This window comes from Protopterus annectens, chromosome 12.part0, assembly GCF_019279795.1.
Source record: "Protopterus annectens isolate FY-2018-M chromosome 12.part0, PAN1.0, whole genome shotgun sequence".
NCBI classification, from domain to species: Eukaryota; Metazoa; Chordata; order Ceratodontiformes; family Protopteridae; genus Protopterus; species Protopterus annectens.
The window spans coordinates 453,111,164-453,138,128 of NC_056746.1; the positions used below are offsets into that span (position 1 = coordinate 453,111,164).

General features: G+C 43.4%; 1 protein-coding gene across 4 annotated transcripts in view; it reads right to left on the reverse strand.

Annotated features, from left to right (window-relative positions):
* SNX8 (sorting nexin 8) overlaps positions 1–26,965 on the reverse strand; it is a 1,131,155-nt gene that overhangs the window by 526,705 nt on the left and 577,485 nt on the right. The window lies entirely within an intron of this gene.

Sequence of the window (26,965 nt, forward strand, 5' to 3'; positions counted from 1 at the left end):
TGTGCTGACAAAGGCTGTTTGCTTAACTTTTTCTTTTTGTGGTTGAAAGGAGGACAGACTGTGGGACCAGTAATCTGTTCCATGGTCAAGCTAAAAATTATGCTTCTTTTCCAGGGAAGAAGATTAGCAAATGCCAGTAAAACTATCAGTTCTGTCTTCACAATAACTTTCCCGAAGAGGAAAGTAAGAAAACATCAACAAAATTTAAGAAAATGGAAATTTCTTCCACAAAGGGAACTTATTTGCCAGCAAAAAAAAGCATAAGCTGACTGCAAATCTTCAGATGCCTCAGAAGAAAGTACCCTTCAGCAGCAGTAAAGCTCTGGAAGGCTTTAGGCACAAACTTGTCTTTTAATCCAGCTAGAAGTGTTTGAAAGTCTGGACGTGTGGAAGGTACCCTTACTTTGGAAGCTGGACGGCTATTATAGCCTTGACAGGATACAACTCATATAAGCTAAGACTACTGCATCAGCAATCAATATGAAAAACATCAGCTCTTTTTGAGAAGCCTCAATCTGTTTTTTTCTTCACTTAAGGTTCAGATTTTTGCAGTTTTATCAGTTCATCTGAACAGCCAGTTAAAACTTCTATTTTTCTCCAGACTATTATTATTTTAGTTGATATATGCCTTTATTGTTTCATTTATTTTAATCACCTCTGAGTACACTTGATTTAGTTTTCTTTTAAACTTCTCAAAGCCATCTCTTGAACCAAAGCTGAAGCTTGAACTGTTTTTTTGCTGACCAGTGTCAGAATCCTTCCCAGACTGTGTTTAATCTACCTTTTTTGGCTGATTTTCTTTCGGGTTTTCCAAATTCCTTCTTTGCTGGCATCTAGGTAGTGTACTTACTAACCAGTAACTGAATTCAAACAACTAGGAGACCTGAAGTTAAGCAGTTGATCAATGTGTAGCCATCTTGGAAGTACTAACATTTTCCTTTAAAAATATTTCTTAACAGAGTTTACTCAGTCAGCAGTGTGCTTCAAGCACAGACTTTCAAACAGATCCATATGCGTTATCAATTTATAAACTACAGAGAGGTTAGGTCCTAATAATATAAAAGAAATAGAATACAATTACAAATTCTGAAGCCTTTTGGAATACTTTAAATTATCTAATAATGTAATTATTCCAGTTACAAAAAAAAGGAAGGAAAAAAACCCAATAATTCTATATTTTCAGGGGACATGCCTGAAGGCTTCAAAATAGTGCATCACATTCACACTGCTTGGATTAACGGGGGATAAAGTAGTAAAATGATCTCGAGTGACTAAACCTGACCTTTAAAATTAAATGGACTACAAAGTCACCAATTTCTTTGCTTGTTGTAGTCATGTTTAAGCTCAAATTCTTTGTGTGGGTTGTACTTGGGAAACTGCAGGATGGAAGAGAACTAGCAATCACTTTTTTTTTTTTTTTTACATTTCCAAAAATGATCACACAAATTCTCTGATGTAGAGTGAGCCCTCAGTAAGGATATCTAGGTGGAGTTGGGGGGTGCCTCCCATAAGTGTTGTAATGGGCTTGTCCCCTAAAAAACTCTGACCTTTACTACTGGTTTTAGTTGTATGAATACTCACATTCCTTAAGTAACATTTCATACTGAAATGTGCAAGCAATTGCATTTAGAGATTATACACTTGGACCAAATACAGTAAACCTATTCATCCGCACCACTGAAGCCTTTGGTGGATGTAAATCTGAAGCTGGACTGAAAGAAATCTCATTCATCATAGACACACATGTCACAAATCACACTTGACTGCTTCAGAAAAGGAACCTAAACATTGATACAGATAGGTCTAAACACTGGTTCCTCAAACAAATCCACTTATAAACGGATGACCTCTACTCATGGTTCAAGGATATACTCTGAAGTGACAACAATCTAATGCTGGACCCATGGCTTTGATAAACTTAGGCATACAGAAATGGTTAGGATCAAAGGTCCAGAAAATGCAGCAGACCTAATAAAAGCAAAGATCCCCAATCCCACCCAAATAGGGGTACAGTTCTGCAAAAGAAAAGGACAAAAAAAAAAAAAAAAACACGTGTGTGTGTATGTATTTATGTATTTTTGTATCTCGAGACTATAAAGCTGAAAGCCCAAAAAAACGACACCCATAACCGTGAAATTCAAAATTGCGATCATTCACATACACACACCACCACACAAACAAGCACACATATACCTACCTAATGACACTATAACAAGCAAAACACACAAAAACACAACATAATGAACAAACACACCTACCCTACCTATAAGCAGGGGGGCTGTGCCCCCACACCCTCGCTTATATATACTAACTCCGAGGATGCAGTAAACACACAAACACATAAAACTCACCATTACACACACACACACACACACACACACACACACACACACACACACACACACACACTAAAATCCCTACCCAATACCCTTACAAGAACACCACTTACCTGAATCCCCCGCTAAATCCACAACCCGCACCGCTTCGCTAAACGCTTTCACTAAAGAGCTTCATCAGACCATCAAAATGTGAATAAAAACATGACTACTTAAATATACATAGCAACCAATCACAGCACATCGCATTAACCAATCACTCCAACTGTAAATCAAAATTAAACTAAGCAATGTCACAGTGTATGTACACATGTATTTAACATAAAAATATTACAGCATCACTACATCCCCTAACTAAAATTAAATAACTAAAAACTATATTGTATACACATATATATATATATATATATATATATATATATATATATACACATGACATTATAATAAACAGTTACCCAAAAGCTGCCTGCTAATCAATTAAATACATAAAAAGATTAGAGTTCCACCAAGGCCCAAAAAACACTGAGAAACTGCAAAAAGTGCCAATGGACACGAAGAACACCAACCAGATGACAGTAAATGAGAAGTTATGTACCTACCATAACGTTCCATGTTAGTTGTCTTCTTCTCGCCTTCTTTCTTGCTGGATGGGTTCGGAGCCAACCCTCGGCTCTGACTCTGCCTATACTAAAGCTCAAGAGCTATTTATACCGGCTCGAGGCTACCCTATGTCCCACAATGCTAGGCGCGAACTACCCAGATCTCGTTTGATAGCTGAAACCATAGCAGTTCTGCTCTCCAACAAAAGGAGGAGAGGAAACCTCACTCGAAAGTCACCTAGACCTATAGCTAGCAGAAGGGATAGCCTAGGGGGCAAACTGAGGCAAGAAGATCATCCCCAAGGATCTTTAGGTCTGTCCAGGCTAGGGGGATGGGGGGGTGGGATGCAAGAAAGGCGGCGAGAAGAAGACAACTAACATGGAACGTTATGGTAGGTACATAACTTCTCAATGTTAAGTTGTCAATCTCGCCTTTATTCTTGCTGGATGGGACCGTGTCCCTAGCACCTTCACCCTGGGTGGCTCATCGGAACAGACTCTTGAGAACGGTGGAACCAAAATTAGCCTGGCTTCGGGAGACCATGTCTAATTTGTAATGAGAGATAAAGGTATGAGGAGAGGCCCAAGTGGCTGCCGCACAAATGGAATCTATTGATAATCTAGCCTGAAAAGCTATTGAGGTGGCTAATGCTCTGGTTGAGTGAGCCCTGGGCCTTGACGGTAGCTTTTGGCGTCGGAGCTGATAGATGAAAGTGATCACAGATGCCAGCCATCTAGAAAGGGTTACTTTGGAAACTGGAAGGCCTTCCTTGCCTGCTGCATAAGATAGGAAGAGCTGCTCAGATTTCCTAGCTTGCTTGGTTCTATCCAAATAGTAACGGAGTTGACTATGAATGTCCAGAAAATGCAGTTTTTGTTCCGCTCTGTTGGAGTAGTTGGGGAAGAAAACTGGAAGATTGATAGTCTGGTTTAGGTTCGCCTCAGAAGAAAACTTGGGTAAAAAGGACAGATTAGTCCTGAGGGACACTCTGTCTTTATGGAAAACTAGATAAGGTGGACGAATGCAAAGGGCCTGAAGTTCTGATACTCTTCTCGCAGATGTTATGGCGACCAGAAAAAGAGTTTTCCAAGATAGCAATTTCAGGGAGCAGGAAGCCGCAGGTTCAAAGGGGGGAAGAATCAAGGAGGTTAGAACCAAATTCAAGTCCCACTGCGGTGGGGGGGGTCCCTGATCAGGGGCTTAAGCAAAAAGATACCTTTAAGAAAGGTTTTACAAAGCTTATGGGACAGGATACTGGAGTCCAAAAAGCCTGCATGAAAGTTTGAAATAGCCACTAACTGTACTCTGATGGTGGAGGAAGAAGACCCTGAGTGAAACAATTCGGCTAGGAAGTCTAGGACTGATTGGATAGGGGCAGTAAAAGGATCTATATTTCTAGCTCCTGCCCAGAAGGAAAAACGCTTCCACTTGCTGGCATAAATCCTCCTGGTGGATGACTTTATGGAAGCTATAAGTATGTCACGCACAGAATGGGAAATAAGGGGAAGCCTGGCTAGGGTTGGAATTGGAGCAACCAAGCGGTTGAGAGATTGGAGGGAGTAGTGCAGCTGTCCCGACTGATGGGTCAAGAGATCTGGCACTGGGTCCAGATGCCAGGGCTGCCCCAAGAGGTAATGATGCAGGAACGGAAACCATATCTGACGAGGCCCGTAAGGAGCAATGAGGATCATGGTGGCTCTCACGGCGGTAGCTTTCTGAATCAATTGAGTGATTAATGGAAAGGGGGAAAGGCATACATTAGTCCCCGGGGCCAATCGTGGACTAGAGCGTCTCTGGGGGCGTGGCCGGGAAGAGAGTGAAGAAGTCGTGGCACTTGCTGTTTTGAGGTGTTGCAAAAAGGTCGCAGCAGGGTCAACCCCGTCTCTGAAAAATTTCTTCCACTACTGTTTGAGAGACCACTCATGTGGCATGAGAATGGCTCTGCTCAACCTGTCCGCTATGATGTTGGACTTCCCGGGGATGTGCGTTGCTATCAGAAACCGCTGAGAGGAGATCGCCCACTGCCAAAGTCTGAGAGCCTCTCAACATAAGGGATAGGACTTGGTTCCACCCTGCTTGTTGATGTGCCACACTACGGACATTTTGTCCGTCTGAACTGCAATAGTCCCGATAGGAAGAGAGTCCTGAAGGGCTTGCAACGCTAAAAGTACTGCTCTCATCTCCAAGACATTTATGTGCAGGTGGCACTCGAAAGGTTGCCATGTGCCCTGGACTGTCCTGCCCTGAAAATGCCCCCACCCAATCAGGGAGGCATCCGTTGTCACCGTGGTGACCGGGGGAGAAGGAACAAATGGTCTGCCCTGAAGGACTTGAGGGGAGACCATCCACCAAGAAAGGTGTTTCTTGCAAGACAGGGTTATTAAAATGTTGTGTGACATTGGAAGTTGTTGAAAGGACCACTGGGAAAAGAGCATCCACTGAAGGATCCGCATATGAAAGCAAGCCAGGGGAAGTAGAGTAATGGCTGCCGCCATGAGACCTAATACCTTCAGGACAAACCTGGCTTGGATTTTGTTGTTCTGAAGAAGGATGTGAACATGCCTGCGAATATCTAGAACTCTTTGTTCGGTTAGTTTTGCAGAAAGCCGGACTGTGTCCAAGGTGGCGCCTATGAAGGTAATAGGCAACAAGGCAGACTTTTCGAAATTTATGGAGATACCTAGCCCTTTGCAAATATGAATGGTGTAATCTCTGGAGAGGAGAAGCTGACGCCTGGTGGTGGCAGTGAGGAGCCAGTCGTCTAGGTATGGAAACACCTGGAATCCTTGACGTCTCAGATGAGCCGTAACCGCTGCCATGCATTTGGTGAACACTCGGGGGGCTGTAGTAAGACCAAAGGGCAGGGCTCTGAACTGATAATGACTGGTTCCCAGCCAGAAGCAGAGAAACCTCCTGGAGCGCCTGTGCATCTTGATTTGGTAGTACACATCCTGAAGGTCTACTGAGCACATCCAATCGTCCTGACCCAGAAAGGGTAGAATGGACTGTAGCGTGACCATCCGGAACTTCATTCTTCTTACAGACCTGTTTAGTCTTCTGAGATCCAATATGGGTCTCCATTTCCCTGTCTTTTTTGGTACCAAAAAGAACTGAGTAGATTCTGGATCCTTGTTGGTCTGCTGGGACTGGCTGGATGGCTCTTTTTGTTAGCAGTTTTGATATTTCTAGTACTGCTTGTTCCCTTAGACTGGGTGGAATGTCTGGAAGGGGTCCTTTTGGCTGAGTTGGGGTGTGGATAAAGGGAATTTTGTAACCCTGATATGATCGACTGTACCCATTTGTCTTGGGTGAGTGAAAGTCAGGCTTCTGGGTACAGTGATAACCTTCCCCCGACTGCCTCTGAAGGCGGACAGTCAGGCAGCTTCTCAGGGATGCTGGAAAGGTTTGTCAGAAAAAAACTCTCTGCTATCCTGATTTTGCGGACCTCCTCTGCCCCTAGGGCGGCGTCTGTTATTGTCGTCCCCCCCGCCTCTAGAGGGGAACTGACCTCTTGCGTCAGGCGCGACCTCTTGTGGTTTACGGAACCACATCTTCCCACCCTTCTGACCCTTAGGGTATGGTCTAGACGGGGTGGAAAAATGGACTCCCATGGCAGAGAGAATCTTGCCTTCTTGCTCACATCAGGTCAAAGTATCCTTCACTTGAGGTCCAAACAAAGCTGAACCGTCAAAGGGGGAGTTAGTAAAGGACGCCTTAAAGGGGTCTGCAAAGTTACAAAGCCGCATCCAGGCATGACGACAAGGCAACGCCTGTGCCTGCAGCCCTACTCGCCCCATCGGCCGCATAGGAAATAAGCCGCATGGAGGAGTTGACAATGGAATTCAGGGTTGCCAGCTGGGAATTTATTTTGTCTTGAGACCCCGCAGCTGTTGGATCCTGTAAGACCTCACCCACTTCTTTGAGCATGTCTCTTTGAAGGCGGGTGAAGTGGCACAGAAAACTCAGCGATCGCATGACAAAGGTCGTTGAAGAAAACATCCGCTTGCCGTACCTATCCATAGTCCTAGACTCCTTGTTAGGAGGATGGACAGGTACTGAAGGATCAGCCAGTTCCTTCTTAGTGGCTGCAGCCACCACCATGGAGTCAACTGGGACACCCTTAGCTAAAAACTGTTTGTCCGAAGGGGCTGTTATGAATTTGGAAGGCCTCCTTGGGGTAGGTTCCATCGTATCAGGGGCCGTCCACGCCTTCCGCGCCACCACTTCCATGAGGGGGTCAAAGGGCGGAGACACCCAGGAGGTGGAAGGGCGAGAGCCAAAAGCCTCTAGGTAACCCGACTCGTCCTCGGAAGGATTAAGGGTAGACCAGTTCCCCCTCTGCTTCAGGATTTCAAGGATGTCTGAAAAGGAGACATCCTCAGAAGGGGACCGTGGGGACCCTTCCGACTCATCCAAGTCGGTATCCGATGTAATGGACTCAGGGGAGTCCACATGCTTCCTCTTACATTTCCTCTTCCGAGAGGTTCCCCTGATAGATCAGGGGAAACCTCGGAAGAGGAGGATATTCCCAATGGGGAAACCTGAGGCGTTGGATCTCTACAGTCAGGAATGAGAGGGTGGGTAGAGACCGCAGCAGGCACTACAGAGGGAGGAGCTGAGGGAGCCGACCATGGAGCAGGCACAGGGGCCAGCACGCTCCTCATGACTTCGAAGGCGCCCCTATCAGGCAGGGTAGAAGGTCCCCGCTCCGAAGAGATAAGGACCCCTCCTGACACCGAGAGGGACAGCTCCGAAGCCGATGTCTGGGCCGAACTTACCAGCGCCGAAGCTCCGAGAGGGAGAATGAAGTTGGACAAGGGTCCAATGCTACTCACCCCCTCAGAGCCGATGAGAAAGTCCATGCACCCGGATCCCTCCAAGGATGGGACCATGGAAGAGACCAGAGCCGACGACGGAGCCGAAAGGTGAGGTATCTGCTCCGTGTCGACGGCCACGGCTCCCACAAGCTCGGCTCCAAACTCAGAGGAACAGTCGGAGGAGGAATCGAAGATGGGGTGGGGATAGCCACTGTCTGTTGAGAAGGGTTATGGAGCATTTGGGCTAGTGCCTGAGACTTAAGTCTACTAACCACCCTCTTGAGGTCGTGGTCAGAGAGCCTGGAAGACCTGGAGGAATGGGTTCGATGACTCCGCTCCGAGTAAGGGAGACCTCGGAGCCGAGTGAACAGATTCCAAGGATGGAGATCTGGACCTTTTATGGCTAGCAGATGGCGCTGACACCACTATCGGCGCAGAAAGAGTCCTAGAATCATCGGCTCTGGTTCGAGCAGATGTAGAAGCCTGAATATGAAGAACATAGACTCCAGCCGGAGCCGATGATGAAGACTGTGTCTTGGAAACATTGTCTCCAGCCGGAGCTGATGTGACAGCAGTCAAAGCACCACCAGTCGAAGGCTCTGAGCTCGGAGCCGACGGCTTAGATGGCTTCGAAGGCTTCCCCGATGAAGATTTGGTCAGGGAACATTCAGGCTTTAAACAAGCCCCTCAAAATTAACTTGTTTCTGTGTTCCTGCAGGACTCTTCGACTGAATGCATGACAGACCGAACAAGAGTCCTGCAAATGCAGAGGGCCCAGGCAATAAACACGAAGTGTGAACGTCTGTCAGCGACATTTTCTGACAGCACGAGTCATACTTCTCTTGAAGCCTGAGACCCTGGTGTCTTCTGACATCCTAAAGTACAAAAAATACACACACACACACACACACACACACACACACACACACACACACACACACACACACACACACACCCTTTAAAACAGCGAAGTCAGTCACACAAAAATTAAACTGACAAGTTAAGAGCAGAATAGGCCCAAAGGCCTAACCTTATAACTAAAGGGAGTTTAGGAAAAAGATTAAAAGGGACCGGAAGGGGGATTAGCTATGAAGGGAAGCTAACGGGATGGTTGCTAACTAAAAACTAACTAAAAATCTGAGAAAGATAGAAATTTTAGAATTATAACTTCTAACCTGAAGAGCCGGTAATAAACGCACCACGCAGCTGTAAGCGGCAAACGAGATCTGGGTAGTTAGCGCCTAGCATTGTGGGACATAGGGTAGCCTCGAGCAGTTATAAATAGCTCTCGAGCTTTAGTATAGGCAGAGTCGGAGCAAACGTCGAACGCAAAAAGGTTTGAACGTGCAATGAGCGAATGCACAGTGACATTCGCTCATTGCACATTCTGCATTTTGGGGTGGATTGCACTATAGTGGGGATCCAAAAATGGACCCTTTCCCCACTGTAGTGCGATCTCTGAGTTAGTATATTAAAGTAGGAGAGTGTGTGGGGTGCAGGGGGGCTTGCCTCCCTGCATTACACTTCATTACATTTCTTATTCGACATCTATGTTCGAAAATCAGCTAATCTGCTTTTCGATTTGCTGATTTTCGAACATTGGAAATGGTCCTGGTTTTGTTTTTTGTGGTTATGATTCGCTCATATGAGCAATCGCACTAGTGTGTTTTGCCTATGTACAGGTAAACTGTAGTTATTAGGAAAATGGTTTTCCATTAAAAACTTCAGATCACAGGTAACAGCCAGCTCAGAGGGGAATTTGATCAAGGATTGCAAAAGTATAGTAAAATCTCAAGGAACGAGAGCCTCCCTGTAAGGCAGCTTTAACCTTAAAGTTCCCTTTAGAAAGGCCTTGCACAATCTACGTGAAATTAAAGACTGTCCTTCAAAACCATTACGGAAATTTGAAATGGCAGCAAGCTGAACTCTGATAGATGAAGAGGAAGCTCCTTGCTCGAACAGTATAGGCAAGAACTTCAAAATCTCTTCGACCAAAGTAGAGAAAAGATCCAGTTTATCACATGCCCATAAAGAAAACATTTTCCATTAGCTGAGGTAGTCCCTCCTAGTGGAAGGTTTACAGGAATCTAACAAAATGTTTCGAACAGGGGAAGACAAGTTGTTATGCTTGGCAATCAATGGAACTGCAGCAGCCAAGCTGAAGCTTTAGGTTTTTTAGGCTGGGGTGAATTAGTCCCCGAGGATGGGTCAGGAGATTTGGTTCTGGGTCCAGAGTCCATGGACTTTGAAGTAGGTATGGCCAAAGAAAGGGGAACCAAACTTGTCCAGGCCAAAAGGGGGCAAGGATCACCTAGCTCTTCAATCTCATGGCCTTCTTTATGAAAAGGGGATTAGAAAAATGGGGGAAAGGCACAGAGCAGTTCAGAGGGTCGATCATGAAGGAGAGTATCTCTTGGGGACTCCCCTTGAGGGGAGATTAGGGTGAAGTAGCCACTGCACTTATTGTTCTGAGGGGATGCAAACAGACTGCAGCAAGGCTGGCCCCAGAGATGGAAAATCTCCTTCTCTACTCTAGGACTGAGAAACCACTTGTGAGGCAGGAGGGTGCATCTGCTCAATTTGTCTGCTATTAAAGAATGTGCGTTGCTACCAGAAAGCAGTTTGAAGCTATCACTCATTGCCACATTCTACGAGCTTCTCGACAGAGGGGTAAGACTTTATTCCACCTTGCTTGTTGATGTACCAGACTACTGACATGTTGTATGAATAGTAATCGTTACTAAAGGTAGGACAGTTTGAAAGGCTTACAATGCTAAGAGCACCATTGCCCTCAGTTCCAGAACACTGATATGCAGATTGGCCTCTGAAGGGGACAAGTGCCATGGACAATCCTTCCCAGAAAATGCCCCCCCCCCCCAATCTGGGAGGCATCCATGGTCACTATGGGCTGCGGTAGACAAGAAGCAAATGGTCAGGCCAGAAGAATTTCCTCAGATTCCATCCACCAAGATAAATCCTTCTTGCAACAATTGGTGATTCGAATGCAATGAGACAGAGGATGAGTGAGGATGGACCACTGGGAGGAAAGAAGCCACTGTAGAAACCTCATGTGAAAACTTGCTAGAGGTACTAATGTGATGGTCTCCGCAATCTACCTCAATGCCTGTAGAGCTAGAAATGTGGAAACAATTTTCTTGGAAAGAATCATGTCTACCTGTTATCTTATTTTATGCAATCTATGAAAATGAAGGGAGGCCACGCATGTGTTCAAACTGGCTCCTATGAATTCTAACTGCTGGGTGGCGCTTAGTTGGGATTTGGCGAGATTCACCATTACCCTAGGTGAGAGCAAATGTGTAAGGTGAAATCTCTTGTCTGTTCAAGTAGATGCCTGGTGGGGGAGGCAAGGAGCCAGGTCATCTAGATATGGAAACACCCGGAATCCATGCAGTCTCATGTAAGCTGCTACCACTGCCATACATTGGGTGAACACCCAGGGGGCAGTGGTGAGAGTCGTGAGACTGAAGGGAAGGGCTCAGCACTAATAATGACTGGCCCCTACTGCCAGAAGCGGAGGAACCGCTTGGAGCATTTGTCCATTTTTATGTGTAATATGCATCCTGGAGGTCTACACAACACATCCAATTTTCTTTCCCTAAGAGGAGGGGAACATATTGAGCCATGACCATCTGACCCAAGATTGGGTCTCCAGTCCCTTGTCTTTTTTGACACCAAAAAGAACCTTGAGTAAAATCCAGATCCTATCTAGTCTGGTGGGACTTGCTGGATGACTTTTTTCCAGCGGTTTTTGAATTTCTACAGCTGCCTGATCCCACTGATTGCATGGGACATCAGTGATCCTTCTTCCTAGTTTTGGGGTCAGTTGGAAAGGAATATGGTAATCTCTGTAATGATCCTTAGCACCCAGGCATCTGTGGTTATCTTTTGCCAAGCCAGTGGGTGCAAGAACAGTCTTCCCCCGACTGGCTCCAGAGGCAAGCAATCACGATCACCCTTCAGAAGTGCTGTAAGGGTTTCCCTGAGAAGGAATCTCTGGAACACTGATTTTGTGGGCCACCCCTGCCTCGTGGTCGGTGTCTTCCATTATAGCTTTCCCCTCCGCCTCGAGGGGAGTCATTACCACGTGTGTCCTGGAAAGGCCCTTTGGTTTTATTGAACCACATTTTCCCGGGTCTCTGGTTCCTGGATTAGTTGCGTTGAGGAACAGAAAAATGTATGCCCATGGCAAAAAGGGTTTTTCCATCTTTTTCACACAGGGCTAAGGTATCTTTAACTTTCAGGCCAAAAAGGGAAGATCCATCAAATGGAGCATTGACAAACTAAGACTTGAATGGCTCCACAAACTCGCACAGGCTCATCCAGGTGTGCCTCCTAACTGCTAAACCTGAGCTTGCTAACCTAGTCATTCCTTTGGCTGCATCTGCAATGAGCCTCATGGACGAGTTAGAGATGGACTACAGGGTGGCAAGCTGGGAGGCTACTTCATCCTGAACCTCATCAGACAACTCCTGCGAGGTTACCAGAAAGCTCCTTGATCAGATCCCTGTAAAGTCTAGTAAAGTGTGCCAAAAAGTTCAATGACCACAAGGCAAAGGTCAAAGAAGCATAGACCCACTTCCCAAATCTGTTCATCACCCTAGACTTATGATTGGGGGGAAGAACAGTGGAGCTTTCTTCCTCCAGTTCCTTCTTGGTGGCTGCCACAACCACCATGGCATCTATGACTAAACCTTTGGCCCAATGCTGATGGTCTTCCGGAGCCAAAAGTGTTTTATCTGGTCTCTGGGGATTGGTTATATGGAGTCAGGGGCCTTCCATGACTGTTAGGCGATCAGTTTGATAAGATCACCAGCTGGCGGGGTCACCCAAGAGGTAGATGGGTGAGCACCAAAGGCTTGCAGGTACACAGACTCCTCAAAGAATGGGTCTTGGAGCTTCCAGCACCCCTGTGCTTTAATATTTCAAGAACGTCTCCAAAGGAGACATCTTCTGGGGGTGACCATGGGGACCCCTCCCCATCATCGAAATCTGTGTCTTCTGTGACAAGATTCCTTTGGGGGATCAAGGTGTTTCCTATTAAATGACCTCTTCTGAGGTACATCCTCAGTGGGAGCTTCTGTGGAGGATCAGAAGAGGAAGGACCCTGTGCAGGAGTGCTCTGCATTGTCGTTGCTCACTGCCCTGGTGTGTAGGTTGGTGGAAGCTCTGGACCAGTGGGGATCCAGGGGAATGTCTCAGATGGAGGAGAAACCAGCTGGGAGCCTACAGAGGCACAGGGCCTCTCCATAACTTGAAAACCAGGTCCCCCCAAAGAGGGAGCCCAGAACCAGGAAGGACAACCTCGAAACTGTGGTCCCACCCTGCTTCAAGGTAACTGCTCACAAGGTCGGAGCCAAAGAAGAGTTCATAAATGGTGTCATGCAGCTACAACCCCGTGAGTCCATTGGTTCCGAAGCAACCAAAAAACTTGAGGCAGGGACTGGAGATGAAGTCACAAGAACCGTTGGCACCAGGGCAGCCAGAATCAAGGACGTTGGAGCAGACGTCCTTAAAGCCACAGTGGTTAGAGGAAGAATTTCTGGTGGAGTCCTTGGGAGAAAAATACCTATCTCCAGCAGGGAGTGAAGGCTGGGAAGAATTGGAGAGACCCCATGCCACAAGGAGCTGATCCACTAACCTCACGTTGACTTCCATTAGACTCTTGGAGGATCAAACCAACAAGGCTGAAGGAGAGTATGGCACCTCTAAAAGGGACTAGGTAGTTGCCCCACGAAAGGGTCCAATGAAAGGGAGTACCTGGTTCAGGAAACCAGGAGGAACTGTGGTTCCTGGGCTACAGGTACCGGGGAAGGAACTGGGTTCTGTAAACCCTGTCGGCACCTATAACAACACCCCCAAGGATGTGGAGCGCTTTCAATGGTGGGCACCGAGATGGCCTGGGCTGAAAGAGGAGGTGCCGAGGTAGTCACCACTACTGGAACTGAAGAAGACGGTTCCATAGATTTAGTTATATCTACCTTGGGTTCAGCAGACTTTGTGGGTACCGAAGATTTTGACTTTTTATGAGCCAGAGCAGAGGAAACGTCAGCACAGACCGACTTCTCTTTTTTGAAGACTACGACCCCTTGGATTTGGCACTTGAAGGCTGACTAGATGAGGCTTCTTCAAAAGATGATTTTAATAAACCTTTTAGAACTAACATTCCTTTTCTAAACTATGCATGGTTACTAAAAGCCTCACAAATGTCACACTGTTGATCTAAGTGCGCCACACACAAGCAATATACACAGGAAGTGTGACCATCACAGTTTGGCATTTTTCTGCCAAAACCAGAACAGGATTTGAAGCCTGTAGTTACTTTGCTTTTCTCTGCCATATTAGTGACAAGGATCAATGGCAGATACACACACACACACACACACACACTGAAGAAGGCGTGGGCTACCAACGATGGTACACCAAAAACTACCAAAGGCAGGGCATAGAGAAAGCACTACCAGCAATGGTAAGACAGATACCAAATGGTACGGATAAAAAACACTCACTCACTCCAAATAAAGGGAAAGATTAAAGGAGGGAGAGAGAGAGTACAATATAGGTATACAAGTAGCTAACTGGGTAGGAGATTGAAAATTAGAACTAGGACCGGAATAAATAAACCAGACATGTTTTTTTTACTTTGCTTCAGGAGAGGTCAGCTGATGAGTCTTTACGAGAAGAGGGGCAAACAAGATCTGAGATATTTAGAGAGAAACATTCTGGTTAGGAACTTAGCTCAGGAGTTTTTTGGCTTGCATGAGCTGTTGTAATGGCTGGTTCTGAGACTCAAAACAGTGTCCTATCAGTCATGGATAAATGAAGACTGACAACATCAGATGAAAGGTTTTCAGGATGGTTATTCAGTGGAATACCTGGGAGAAAGGAAAAGATAAATACTTATATTAACTGCAAGAGGAGCTCCAATAGTGATGGAAGATAATGCAGATTTGTAGTGCTAAGGGGGTACTTGTCAAGGGAAAAGGATTACAATGGCATGTACTTCTATTCCACCTAAAACTGCTATAATGGAGCTTTAAGAAAATTCTGGGATAAATAATCAGTTTTCAGCAAGGAATATTACTTATAGGTGGGGAATGGAATGTGATTTGCAGCAGTGAAGTTGTGTCTGGGGGGCCCAGAAGGGAAAGTATAATAAAGGAGGGTAGATTTTTGAAGAACTCTCTGAAAATATTCGGCATGGAAGATGCAAATTCAGTAAAAGAAGTTTGGACTGAATTTACATATTATTCCTCCAGATATACAAAAACTGGGTTAGGCTAGACAGAATTCACATTTCATAGGAACATGTGCATTTAACTTGAAGGTCTTGATACTCACCCCATAACAACTTCAGACTGCATGCCAATAATAAAATAAAAACACAGGGTAATGAAATAAAAGTGAGACACTAGCACTCCCACCTATCTGTTGAAAAGAGAGGAATTTAAGGAATGGGTAGTGGAGATTACTCAGGAGCTACTAGAGGATAGAAATTTCTTCTGAAAACATAGCTAGGACATGGGATAAAACTAAGGTGGAGTTTAAAAATAGGGTGGAAATAAAAAAAACGGAGCTATGATTAAGAAGTAACAAGAAGTCTGTATAAAGCAGAGAAATATGGAAATCAAGAAAAGATATGAATGAAAATGTTTATAGAAGAATTAATTATGCCAAGGTTAGAGGTAGATGAGGCTCAATTACTAAGTGTTAGGATAGGAGGAGACAAGATAAAAATTGTGATGTATAACCAATCTACAGGAAAGTCCCCAGAAATAGATGGTATTCCTGTGGAAGTTTGGAAGCTAGGAAGGAAAAACCTGAAAGATCTAGAAGGTTTTAACAGTATTTTTAAGAGAAGGAGAAGTACCAACATCCTGGAAGAAAGCAGTGGTAGCTGTAATACCTTAAGAGAGTAAAGATCCATCAGACCCATCTTCATACAGGCCCCATTTCAATATTAAACCATCATTATAAAGTGTTCATGTCTATACTGGCTAAAAGAACGACAAAAGTAATGACAAAATTGATAGATATTGATTAATGTGGTTTTGAGGAGGGCAAACATTTGACAACATTAACAGAACAATGATGATCCAGAGGGAAGCAGAATGTAAGAAAATATCACTGTTGTTGGTGGGTCTTGATGCAAAGAAAGCTGGGACTTTATGAGCAGGACAATGGAAGCATTTGCATTTCTTGAAAAAATATATAAGGTTGATTAGGAGGATACACAAGGGATTGGAGGTGAAAATTAAAGTGGGTGGGATTATCTCTGATAATTTCCCAGGTGGGGGTGTTTTCTTTCCTCTTTATTTGCATTACATTTAGAACCACTGGCAAAGAAAATAAGGGACTCAGAAATTCAAGGATATATTGGTATTGTAGGCAAGCTGGCTCTATTTGCAGATATTTTATACCTGACAAAACCAAAACAGACACTGCAGTGTTGTGGAACATTTTGAGACCGTTTCAAATCTTTTTGGGATACAAAATTAAGGACGCTAAAACAAAGGCAATAGTGGTACATTATGTACCCCGACAAAAATTGGTTCAGCAATATCTATATTTATGGAAATATGACAGAATGAAGGACTTAGGAGTATGGATTAAAATTAATTCTTGTGTGGTAATCCAAGGATATGTGGGAAGAGACTAAACAAAAGATAATACAAAAACTGAGAAAATGGAAGCTTTGTTATATGGAAATGGATAGTAAGATATAAGCAGTCAAAATGTTTTAGTCCCTTTAGTCTTATACACAGGCCAGGTAGAGTTTTCTCAACCAGAGGAGAAGTGGTGAATAGCAATTAATAAAATTAATTACTAAAGAGCTGAAGGACTATCTGGGAGGGGAAGACTGCAGAAGTCAACTGGGATAAGATAAATCTACCAATAGAACAGGGCAGATTGGAATTACTCAATTTGAATGGGTACTTCAGAGCTATGCAGGTAAGGCTCCTATACACAGCACAAGCAGAAAACTATAATTCAAAGTGGAAAGGGATGATGTTGAAACAGTGGGAAGCTCAAGAAACAAGGAGAGACTGGAATTTTGGATGCAAGTCTTTAAGGAGAACAACAGTTATCATAAAGAATATCATAGCCATAAAATAACAAAGTATTCTAAGAACTAAGCCAACCACGGAATGGAGAAAGGACATTCTGCCGATAGGGTTGAGTGTAATTAGGGATATAGGCAAGAAGGGGCTGGAATTTATTGGAGAAAACTGGTAGAGGAACCAAGGTATTGGGAGCAAATAATTAGAGACAGAAAGGTAATTGAATGTGAAGAGGCCAAGAATTTATTTAGACTACAGGTTAGAGATTGCCTTCATTATCAAGGATTGACTATAAAGTACAAGCAAAGAGAAAAAAAAATAGGTGGGTCCTAAACAAAAGACCAGCACTGGTAGAGTGTTTAGAAGAACCTATAACAGAAGCTGCCATTAAAAAAGGAATAATTAGTACAGTATATAAAATACTGCACGATAACTATAAGTATCAATCAGAGGAGATCAGAAAAGATTGGGAAGAGACTGGATAAGCAATTCACAAAGAAACAATGGGAAGATAAATGTATGCCTCCCAAATATGTAACAAAATCTAGAAGATTTAGAGTTTTTAATTGGATATTTACATAGATTTTTTATACCCCAAGTAGACTCCAGAGAATTTTTCCTCAGGTAGACAGCAAATGTTAGAGGTGTGATAGGGAAGAAAGAGGTATTTGGGAACATATTTTCTGGGAGTGCAGTTGGGCAGCCTTTAAGGATTCCCAGTGGGATGCACTGTCAGAGATGCCGGGCAGGTGGATTGGTGTGATGAGTGAGATGATTTTTCTGAGATATGATACAGAATCAGAATTACATAGGCATAGTAAAGTATTGCTGTGTCTAATTATGGTGGCTGCCAAAGAAGCAATTACTAGAAAATGGAAATAAAAATCTAAACCAACTATATTACAAGTAATGAATATAGTACAAAGAAATGAATCAACTGGAACTGAGATCTTTAGAAAAGGGTAGAAGCAAACTACATAGGAAAAATGGGAACTGTGGGAGCAATACATACGAGAAGGCATGACTTAAATGAGCTATGTAATGTCTGACTGACAATGATTGGGTAGATAAGTGATGCAAAATGTTTGCAAGTGGGAGTGTGTCAGTATGCAGTAAAATGAAAGTAAAAGTCAACCAACATGGCTGCAAAACAAATACTTTAATAAAACAAATAATAAATAAAAAAACAGGTGAGCGCTTTCATGGCCACAATGCCAGTTCATCAGACCTTTAAAGCACAGACAAATGCTCTCAATTTAAATAAGGCACAACAAATCACATCAGTGGGGGAGGTCCCTAGACCTCAACACCAGCTTTAAAAAGACATGCTCGTTCAAGCCAGGGGACTTATTACAATGTAGCTTCAAAATCCATCTCAACTTGCAATACTCTGCGGCATTGTGCATATCACCACCCCTGATGTTCACATTCATAATCTCCAACACTAAAAACTTAAGTGTGTTCTATCTCAAAATTATTGAAATGTTTAGCTCAAGCATTATTCATTTTCAGTTTTCTAATGTCTCCATTATGTTCTAATATCTTGTCCTTCAGTAATCTGTTCATCTTTCCCTCATATAAAGTCTCCCAAGATACACCATGCTCAGTATACAAGACTGCTGCTCTTGCAATTTGCATAAAAATCTATGTGCACAGTATGTCCTGTAGGGGAGCGTGTAAAGTGTGGCATGGTCCAAATATACCTACAAGCTACACACCCCCTGCAGGGGAAGGTCCCAATCCGACCAGTCATTCTATTAACAGGTTCACAGGATTGCCTATAGTAAAGCTGGTGCCTGAGTGACTTATTGTTCTTAAACATAAATAATGGTCTAGGACCCAATATGTCCTAAGTCCATCTGCCATGAGTGTTGGCCAGTTTTTTCTGATGATATCACAGACAATGCCTATGTCACTGGAGTGGAATAGGTAAGCATTACCCTTGGATTGGTCCTAGTATCCTGTATTGCAGGGATGTGATTAACACCATCATCCGAAAAATATGGTCTAGCTGAGGTGTCTCTAAGGATGTGCACTTCTTCGACTGTATTGTTTATCTCACTCAAGGAATAGCCTTGTCCAATAAAATCCACAGTAAGGTCTTTAAAGACCCATTCTAGCTGCTGGTTATCATCATGAACTGTCATCATTCTTAAGAACTGTCCTTTAATGACATTTTTGGAGACATGTCTGGGGTACATACTTGATTTATAGAGTGTACTATTCTTTTTACATGGCTTCCTATACAATGAAGTGTGAACATTCCCAAACATTTTTATGAACATTCAGATCAGGGAAGTCTATACTATGCTAAAACTGACTGCAGCTAAATTTCAAGAAACTAACCGTACTGTGTAAAAATTTCCACAAAAGATGGCAGCTCCTCTGGTGTTCCCGTCCAGGTAATAAAAAATGTCAATGAAATGTTTACAGAAGCTGATGTTCCTGCCATGCACATTGTCACTCAAAACTTTTTTGTTCTCCCACTCAGCCAGCATCATACTCTAACTGTTGGTACATACCATCCCCATCACCACACCAACTTTCTGCAGATAAAAAAATTCCTTTGAACACAAAAATATTGTTTTCCAAAATAATGTCTAACAGTTGGCATATCAGCATCACTTTATTATTTGGAAAACTGTTACACCTACTCAAAAATTACCCTACACTCATTATGCCTTCTTCATTAGGTATAACAGTAAAGACTAAATTCATATCAAGTTGAAGATTTTTATCTGCAGAAAGTTGGTGAGGCGATGGAGACGGTATGTGCCAACAGTTATGTGCATATGGTGCTGAGTGGAAGCATGAAAAGGTTTTGAATGGCAATGTGCATGCCAGGAGCATCAGCTTCTATAGACATTTCGTTGACAATATTTTTATCTATGGCAATCTACCTATATACAGCCAAGGATACTGCAGAAGTGAGTTATGAGGAACACAGTTCAGTTGTATAAGCTGCATTTATAACAGTAGACATTCAATTAAATCATTGTTGCAGTACCCGCACACTCCCCGCCATCTCCCTGATTTGTATATGTTTGTTCAGGACAGTAGCCTCCCTCTTTTTTGTGGCAAGAAAGTCCTGAAGTATTTTGGTGCTTAAGCTGCTGTTTTCTGCACACAGGAGCTTTTAAGACACAGCAGCCTGGATGCATGTGTATGGTGGTGGAGGAGGGAGAGAGTACAGTTGTGTACACTTACCATAAATGTAGATGTTCAAATGTATTCACTGTTGCAGTCATTACATTTGGGTAATCTGCCTGCAGGTTACCCTCAGTTGGCCTGACTAACAAAGTCTTGGGTCCTGTCTGTGTCGGTTTCTGTCCCTTCTTCCATGTCGTCAGGGGGTATAAAACATGCAGCCGACACCATTACATCAGTTTTTCTTGCCCCAGATGTCAGGTACCCCCCTAATGGGGAGCAAATAAACATAAAAACATAAAGGTATACCTCTAACAAAAAGCAAATATACCAAAAAGGCTTTTAAGCATAAAAAAGGAAAGCAGAGGTATAGCCAGAAGAAGTCATGGAGCTGGAGGGAGGGTAACCAGGACTGCAACAGTGAATACACAAGAACATCTACATTTATGGTAAGTGTACACAACTGTACTATGTTCTTCGTGTTTCACTGTTGCAGTCATTACATTTGGGTAGATTCCAAAAAGCTATGGTTGGGAGGAGGAGTTTATATAGCATTAGGGCCAGCTATAAGGCCCTGCACAACAGCAGTGGTAAAGCCAGCACTGGATTTACAAAAAATTGGCAAATGGTAATGCTTGGTGAAAGTATGTACAGAACTCCAGGTAGCAGCTTCTAGGATGTCCCTGGTAGGGACACCTCTGAGAAAGGCCGCCGAAGTAGATGCAGCCCTGGTGGATGAGATCTGACTCCCTGGGGGATAGGTTTTCCATGGTGCTTATAGCAGAAATAAATGCAATGGCTTATCCATTTAGAAATGGTTTGTTTTGAAATAGCCTTCCCCTCTGCCCCTGCAGCAAAAGCTACCAGCAGTTGTTCAGATTTTCTTCGAGGTTTAGTCCTGTCCAAGTAAAATCTAAGTTGTCTGTGCACATCCAAGGAATGTAGAATCTGTTCCCCTTTGTTCTGTGGATTGGGAAAGAAGGTTGGCAAATGAATGGACTGATTAAGAGCCACACTGGATACCGCCTTGGGCATGAAGGATAGATTGGTCCTGAGTGATACCCTGTCCGCATGACAGATGATGAAAGGCTCCACTGCCATAAGGGCCTGTAATTCAGATATCCTTCTAGCTGAAGTAATTGCTAAAAGAAAAGCTGTTTTCCAAGAAAGAAATTTTAAGTCTGCAGTAGCAGCTGGCTCGAAAGGAGGGACAGTGAGTTTCTCCAATATAAAGTTAAGGTTCCAGGCAGGGGTTGGAGCTCTCCTTGGTGGTCTCAAATTTTTGGCCCCTCTGAGGTACTGCTTGAGCAGAAGATGAGAGAAGAGGGGAGATTCTGTGTTATAATGAGCTGAAATGGCTGAGGCGTGGATTTTAATGGAGGAAAAAGACATGTCCTTGTGAAGCATCTCAGTTAAGTATTGCAGAATCTGAGGTAAATTGGGCGCTGCTGTGCTCATCCCTTGAGATTGGTTCCAGGCACAGAATCTTTTCCATTTTTCAGCATAAGATTTTCTAGTACTAGGCCTCCTTGCCTCTAAGATGACATCAATCACAGGTTTGCTGAGGGATAAGGGTGAGTTTAAGTAATTAGCAAGGTGCAATGTTGGAAGCTGAGGGTGCAGAATCTGGTTCTCCTGCTGAGACAGCAGGGAAGGGGTTTGAGGCAGGTGCCATGGAGATAATTGCGACACACTGCGCAGGAGGGGGTACACCAGTATTGGCATGGCCAGTCTGGAGCAATCAAAATCATCCTTGGTTTGTCCTGTTTGACTTTTAATAGAACTTTGGAGAGCAGAGGCAGCCGGGGGAAGGCGTAGACTGATAGGTTTTTCTAGTTGAAGGACAGAGCATCCACTTTCCAGGCTTGTTTGTGAGGAGTCCTTGTGCAAAACTTGTCCAATTGGTAGTTCTGGGGGTGACAAATAGGTCTATGTCTGGGCTCCCCCATTCGCTTGTCAACATGTTGAAAATCCTTGTTTCCAGTTTCTACTCGTGTGGGTCCATGAGGTTTCGGCTTAGTCCGTCTGCCAGTGTATTTAATTTTCCTGGCAGGAATTAAGCTTGTAGGTGCACTTGGTAGCTCAAGGCTGTGTTCCATAATGCCATGGCTGGTCTGCATAGGCGGTAGGATTGTGTACCCCCCTGCTTGTTGATGTACCACATAACCGTGGTGTTGTCCGTCTTTACCATTAGTTGTCCTGGAAGTCCTTGAAGGCTGTCAGACCATTCTGTACAGCTAACATTTCTGTTTGATTGATATGTAGGTGCATTTGACTTGGGTTCCATTTGCCCTGAATGCACTTTCCTGCCAGGTGAGCCCCCCATGCATAGTGTGATGCATCTGTTGTTAGGGTTTGGGTGGCAGGGGCTAGTGTGAATGGTAGTCCCCTGTTTTGGTGGCAGGCATCTGTTCACCAGAAGAACTCTAGGCGTAGGCAAGGTATGATATGAATCATTGTTTCTAGGCTGTGAGAATGTTGACTCCATAGGCTTTTTGTAGTTTCCTCATATGCAGTCTTGCATATGGAATTAGAAGAATGTAGGAGGCCATGAACCCAAAGGCTTGCAGTATTTGTCTTGCAGATAGCAGGGCTTTTGTGGGCACTTGTTTGAAATAGGTTACCAAATGAATTTGCTTTTCTGGCGTGAGGTAAGCCATCTGGGAAGTTGTATTCAAGCTTGCTCCCAAGAATGTAATTTGTTGACAGGGTACCAGTTGTGATTTCTTTTCATTTATGGTGTACCCCAGAGAAGTTTGAACCCTTTTTACGAACGCCAGATGATTCAAAAGTATGCCCTGGCATTCTGCCTGAATTAGACAATCATCCAGGTATGGGTATATTTGAATACTTCTTTGCCTGCAAAATGCAATAACTGGAGCCAGGCACTTTGTGAATACCTTGGGCGCAGTAGACAAGGCAAAGGGCAGTGCAGAGAACTGATAATGCATGTAGCCTGCTTTGAAGCGTAGGTATCTTCTGCAAGATTCTGTGATTGGGATGTGCATGTATGCTTCTTTTAAATCTAGTGTTGCCAACCAGGAGTCTTTGCCTAGCATAGGAAGTAATTGAAGAGTCAGCACCTTGAATTTTGGAATCTCCAGAAAGGTGTTTAGAGTAGACAGGCCCAGGATTGGATGCCATGATTTGTCTTTTCTGGGTACCAGGAAAAGTCTGGAGTAGAAACCTTGCCCCTTTTCCTCTTCTGGTACCAGTTGAATAGCCCCCATGCTTAAGAGGGAAAGTACTTGTTTTTGAGCCTCTGCCCACTGATATGGGGGCAGGTCCGGCCACCCATTTGGTGTTGGCAACGTGTGGAAATAAAATCTGTATCCCTGGGACATTATTTAAAACCCATTTGTCCTGGATTATGAGTTCCCAGTTCTTTGCATGAAGAGCAATCTTTCCCCCCAAAGGGGCGGTCAGACGATAAGTGCTTGGAAATTTTAAAAGGAAGATATTGAGACCGTTTACCATAAGGGGGTGCCTTGTTATTCCCAGATTTGGAAGTGGAGGCCCCCCACTGCTTAGTTCTGAGAGTCCCCTGGGAATGAAACCTGGGGATTTTGCTGTCTCTGGGTTTGGCTTGAGAAGACCTGGAAGGAGCTGGAAAGGACCAATTCTTAGTAGGCCAATGCCTACTAAATCTAGGAGGTTGCACTTGTAAAAAAATTTTAACAGTTTGCATAGATTTAGCTTCATCTTCCATCTTTTTAAGAACTTCTTCAGCCTTCTTGCCAAACAGGCGGTCCTGATTTAAAGGAGCATCCAACAATTCAGCTTCAACATGATCAGGCAAAGATTGCTCCTTAAGCCAAGCATGCCTTCTAAGCACAAACCCAGTAACAGCAGCCCTGCAAAAGGCCTCTAAAGAATCAAAACCACATTGCAAAGTATGTTCTCCAACTTGTTCAGCAGAATGTATTAAGTCCTGTAAATCTTTACTTTCCACACAGTCAGGAAATCAACATCATTTTCTGTTTAAGCAGTCCAATGACATGTTGCTGATATTTAACATATGAAATTGGCAGTTTAAAGCTCTGACTGCCAAGGTTGCTGAAGTATAAACCTTTTTACCCCATCTAGCCAGCGCCCTGGAGTCTCTATCAAAAGAGGTAGGATTTTTAGCAGTAGAAGCCTTAATGCCCTTGGGCCCCTGAGAAATAGTCTCTGGATCTGCAACAGGATTTTTGAAAAGGAACTTGTGGGACTCAGGAACCCTGTAGTATCTTGTCAGGTTTACTAGGAGCAGGAGGCAGGGAATCAGGGGCCAAAACTGGATTCCGAGAAAACATCATTAACAATGTCTAGTACAGGAGGTATAGCCAAAGGCCTATGCTGAGGTAGAAGAAGGAAATCCCTAAGCCTCTTTTTTGAATCTGAAAATTCCTGGCTTTCCCAGTGAAAATGCTAGCTTAAAGTATGTAAGGTTTCCCCAAAAGAAAAATCCTCAGGAGGGGAAGCAGAGGGAATAGAATCCTCTGCATCAGAATCCTCATAAGTAAAGACAAATCCAGGTCATCAGAAGAGTCAGAAGAAACAGAACCCTGATCAGAAGATTCATAATCAAGTTCAGCCCTAGGCCTCTTTGTGGGGGAGGGGTTGACTACCCCTGATTAGAATTATTAGATCTTCAGCCATTTTTATCAATTGTTTTTTAGGCATAGGGGCCTGAGCATGTGGCCTGAGCATCGTTTTTTTAAACATGGATCGAGATTTAGGCCCTTGCAATGAAGGAGGCGTTGATTTAATATGCAAGTCCGTAGGCCTGAATAGACCCTCAGAAGCCGGTGCCTGCACAGTGGCTCCAGACCCATCCAAGGTGGAGACATCCATGGGTTCCATAGTTGAAGTATCTCGCGGCATACCGAACTCAGAATGGGTTTCAATAGAGGCCTGCGAATCAGAAGTAGCGGGTAACAGGGGCTGCAAAAGCACCTCACTGAGTGCCGGTGAACTGGCGACTGACTTAGAAGTGTTGTCGGCAGTTTTGGACCTCTGCGGCCTGTCTATCTTTGTGTTTTTTCGGAATCCCGGTAGTTGGACGGCTAGCCGACATTTTTGGATAATTAAACCGAGAACCGAAATATTTAGAGGCAAAAATATACCGATGACAGACAGTGCACTGATTAAATAAAGCAGAAAAACGACAGCAAGGTAAGTCGTGGTCAGGGCCTAGGCAAGGAATACAGTACGAATGAAAATCTTTGAGGCATTTGCTTTCCACAAGTAATGCAATTACTAACTTTTACTGACATCGGTAAGGAGCAAGAAAAATTTTCCCCAATGGGGTACTTAGCTTTAAGTTGAGGACTTCGGTTTAGAAACTCGAAAATGAAAATTTCAGGAGTCAGCCAACCAGCACTTGCGAACTGCTTCTGCTTCGGGCACCGCACGGCAAGAAAGACTGATGTAATGGCATCGGCTGCATGTTTTATACCCCTGACGACATGGAAGAAGGGACAGCAATCGACGCAGGACCCAAGACTTTGTTAATCAGGCCAACTGAGGGCAACCTGCAGGCGGATTACCCAAATGTAATGACTGCGACAGTGAAACACGAAGAACATCAGGGAGGGAGTGAAAGCGTTTGGAAGACTGTCTGGCTATTACATCTTTGGCAGGATATAATTCGTATAGCTAAGGCTAACACAGCAGTTATTCATGAACATTTTCCAATATTTGGTAAGTTTTAACTTTTCTTTTCTAGGATTTCTTATATTAGAGGTATACACCTGAAAATTGGCAAAAAAATATTATAAGGGTGATATTGGATCCCTGCTTTCCAATTACTGACCTACAATTTCAACATTACTAACATGGAAATGTTTTAAGCAAATCATCCAGTAAGTAATGTCTGCATCTATTTAGAACATTTACAATATGGACTTATTAACTCCAGATCCAGTGTTACCATCTTACCTAGTTCTACTTAAATGTGATGGATGCCACATCTATGTGTTTTTCAGTTGATATTATTTAATTGAATACGCTGAAAGGTTTTGGTACCCTTCCATTTCACGGTCTTCTGCATACTTAAAAATGAAAAAAAAAAATAAGCTTAATCAGCGAGTAGTCTGTGGATTTCCATATGGTTATCAAATCAAATGACACCAGTCAAACTAAATCAAACTTCACTGCATCTAGGTTTATTAGCTGTAAAGTTCTTCACAGGTCCACTCTAGGCCCTTTTCTGCTTTATTTATTTAAGCCAAACATCCAGGACAATAACATGGTGTGGAATTCAAGTTTGCTGATGATGGCAAACTGGGTTCTATCATTACTAATGTCAAAGCTTACTGGGCCTTAAGAAACTAATTTGCTCACATGAGCATCTGGCAATTATTTAACTTTAAAGCTAAAAACATTTTGTCTGCACTCTGGTGAAAAATTGCATTTTCTGTATGCCTTAAAGTAATTGCATGTCTGATAATGTTATAAAGATTTAGAGACAATAAGAAACAATACATCTGACTTTTCATTAAATGTTAAAATTTTAGAGAAGCTATTTTAGAATCTGTACAGTCTTTAGCATTGCATTTTCTAATGATTAATAAATTCTTACACACTTTACATTAGTGATTAACGAGACTATACACTACGATGCCACTTTCTGCAGATAAACAACAGCATCTATAGTTCAATTTGAATGTGTCCGGATATATTTTATGGAATAATAAAAACTGACTACTCTGAATGTCTTGAAAAGGTTAACTCCTTTCTCCATCGATCATCAAAGGTTCAAGGATAAAATAATTTTCTATGGGAGCAGTTAGCTATGTGCATCATACTTAGAATCTTGCCCTTTTCTAACTAAGGACAAAATCATTAAATACCTTACTTTTAAGAACTATTATCTGGAACAATATACCACAATAATTATGACTCACTACTTTTTTTTTCACAGTTTCAAAGATGCGTTGGGTCTTTTGGCAGAGAAGAACAAGTTCAGGGTCAGGGTTTTCAAGATTCAAGCTCCTTGACA